This window comes from Hemiscyllium ocellatum, chromosome 35 (assembly GCF_020745735.1).
Source record: "Hemiscyllium ocellatum isolate sHemOce1 chromosome 35, sHemOce1.pat.X.cur, whole genome shotgun sequence".
NCBI lineage: Eukaryota > Metazoa > Chordata > Chondrichthyes > Orectolobiformes > Hemiscylliidae > Hemiscyllium > Hemiscyllium ocellatum.
Window position 1 is genome coordinate 39,802,508 of NC_083435.1, and position 2,933 is coordinate 39,805,440.

A 2,933-nucleotide genomic window follows, 5' to 3' on the forward strand; every position below is an offset into this window, starting at 1 on the left:
CGGTATGAAGGCAGGAAGCTTGCAGCATTCACTGCGATCAAGTCAGACAGATATACAGGCCATTCAACTTGATTGATTGAATAGGTGCTGACAGGACAATGCTGCAAGGTTTCGGGTGGGACAGTAGATCTGAGTTTCAGTCAAACTGCTATTGAGACAGTTTGGCTCCTCAGGTCTGCTCAGTCAATAGGGAAATGACAATATCCAACACTGTCTATTGTAACAGTCTTCCCGAGGTAGAATGTCAATTAACATCAAGTAACTAATTTGTTATGCTTCTGTATCCTGCATTTGTGATAAAATATATATATATTTATATATGATTGTCTCTCTTCCTCTCACTCCCCACTCTCTCGTCACCTTTTTCCTCTCCTCTTCCCCCTTTGCTACCCTTCTCCCTGTTCTCCATTTTGCCTCTGCTTCATCCATCCCCCATATATTTTGTCATATAGCACTGGCTTCAGTCTTGGTCATTCACAGCTCCTAATCTCCCAATAATCTCTGTCATTATCATCTCTTTATTGCTCCCTTTGCTTCTGGAGCCATGACTCACCTTCTCTCTCCTAGCCGAGTATAAATACCTCCCTATTTCTCCCGTTTTGTTTAGCTTTGACAAAGGGTCAGTTAGACTTGAAACGTCAGCTCTTTTCTCTCCTTACAGATGCTGCCAGACCTGCTGAGATTTTCCAGCATTTTCTCTTTTGGTTTCAGATTCCAGCATCCACATTAATTTGCTTTTATCCATGGTTCTGGGTGGATTCCTCTTCCAAGGGTCTGTGTGGACTTGTTGGGCTGAAGGGCCTGTTTCCTCACTGTAGGGAATCTAATCTTGTACTTCAACCATAATAACCAGGTGTCATGGTAAAACACGTGTCATTATTAGTATAAGTAAGCAAGTAAATCAAAGACATATATGAAAATAATATTTACATTTGAATCACAGGCGACTGTTTTTCGAAACAACAGAGGGTGTTGAAAACGTGGAATGTGCATCCAGAAAAGGTGGTGCTGCTCTCAGTTTAATGTCACATCCAAACAGCGTTGAGAAATATTTCCTTGTTCCTGGCACCTTTCACCTTAACCGTGAGGTCTCCTGTAGTGATTGATTTGCATGGTGGGACACAGAGGGGGGAAGATTGCAAAGCTGCAGTTTCACAAAAGAAGATTTGTTCAATTTGGAGGGATTAGGAAAAAGTGATTTCAAAATAGCTTTCAAGTTTCACCAGCAAAGCTTAAAAATTGCTTTTATTCGCGTTCACCTCACATTGTAAACAGTGTTTGGTAACAGATTGCTTCAAGTGTATGAGCGATGTTTGGGGCTTTGTTTTGGTGAAAGAGGAGGCAGTGTGAAGGGGGCGGGGAAGGGCGGAGCTTTTCCGTTTAAGGACGATATGCAAATTATCGCAGCTTCTCAGGTCGCCCAGTGAGTGTCGGATTGAGTGAAAGCTGAGCCTTTCGGGATGTTCTGTGATCCGGGTGAGAAATTGCGCTGTTGTACAGACAGGTAACTTTAGAGAGGTTTATTTGCGATTTTCGAGCCGGCAGTTAGTATGCGTGTAAGAGGTATGGGGTGTTGTTGGGTTTGAGCGAGTGAGAGTATTGAGCATACTTACCTGGCAGGGGAGATACCATGATCAACAAGGTGGTTCTCCCAGGACGAGGCTATCCCATTGCACTTCGGGTGTGCTGACGCCTGCGATGTCCCCAAATGCGGGATACTCGACTGCAAAATTTGTGGTAGTGGGGGACTGCGTTCGCGCTCTCCCCTGATTTACAAGCAAAAAGCAGATCTTTCAGTAGATGGCGCTCACTTGTGCTTCATGCGGCTTCCTATGTCCCGCGCACCGATGTTCAATTCCGTTTTCTCCAAATGGACAGATAATGCCCCACGTCTTACTTCATCCTGCAATAAACTACTGTGTTCAAAGCTTTTCATAAGAGGACCAAGCCCTTCAAATAACCAAATCTGCGCCCACATTTGCTCCATTTCCCTCTATTAGTGGGCGGCACAGTGTAGTGTTGGGTAAGGGATAAATGTAGGGGTATGGCTAGATTGCGCTTCGGCGGGTCTGTGTGGACTTGGGCCGAAGGGCCTGTTTCCACACTGTAAGTAGTCTAATCTACTGCCTATCTATTCCAGTGTTGCTCAAAGTGCCTCTTTCAACAATTTATTCGACAGATTATATTCAGCTCTGTCCACTGATTCTTCACCACCAGCTCCAGGTAAAAGGAGAGGTAACTGGGAGCAGCGAACCTGTGACAGCCCCGCTGTCAGATAGAGAACTGGACGGTGCGGACCCTGGGCCTAATCTGAAGACACCAGAGTGGGGAAATAGCTCCAGCCTCAGCCCTGGGAGGGTCCAGCAGTTTGCCGTCACCACAGGGATGCACACAGCTACCCCAGAGAGGCAGGACCAGCAGCAAATGGACACTGTTAACCTCGTAAACTGTTAAAATGGGGTTAAAAATTGCCAGCATCAATGTGCGTAGCATCAAATCGGCTACATGATGTGTTCGTGGCCGATGTTAAAGCCGACGACCTGTTTCTGCAGGAGTGTGGGATACCGCACCTCAGCAGCTACAGGAGATGGTCAAGCTTGTGGGCCCATGGGTCGTCAGTTTGGTCGGGGGGTAACGATAGCCGCGCCTCTGGCCTGGGTATCCTGTTGCGAGGAGAAAGTGAGGTCTGCAGATGCTGGAGATCAGAGCTGAAAATGTGTTGCTGGAAAAGCAGAGCAGGTCAGGCAGCATCCAAGGAACAGGAGATTCGACGTTTCGGGCATAAGCCTCATTCCTGAAGAAGGGCTTATGCCCGAAACGGCGAATCTCTTGTTCCTTGGATGCTGCCTGACCTGCTGCGCTTTTCCAGCAACACATTTTCAGCTCTATCCTGTTGCGAGGAGGCAACTTCACCATCTCCGAGGTTAAGGAGG

The 2,933-nt window shown here is 46.9% G+C and overlaps 1 non-coding gene across 1 annotated transcript; it reads left to right on the top strand.

Annotated features, from left to right (window-relative positions):
- The first annotated feature begins 1,605 nt into the window (after window positions 1–1,605).
- On the top strand, window positions 1,606–1,769 carry LOC132833008 (U1 spliceosomal RNA). Its single transcript, XR_009647015.1, has one exon. It is a non-coding gene; the product is annotated as a U1 spliceosomal RNA (small nuclear RNA).
- Window positions 1,770–2,933: the final 1,164 nt, after the last annotated feature.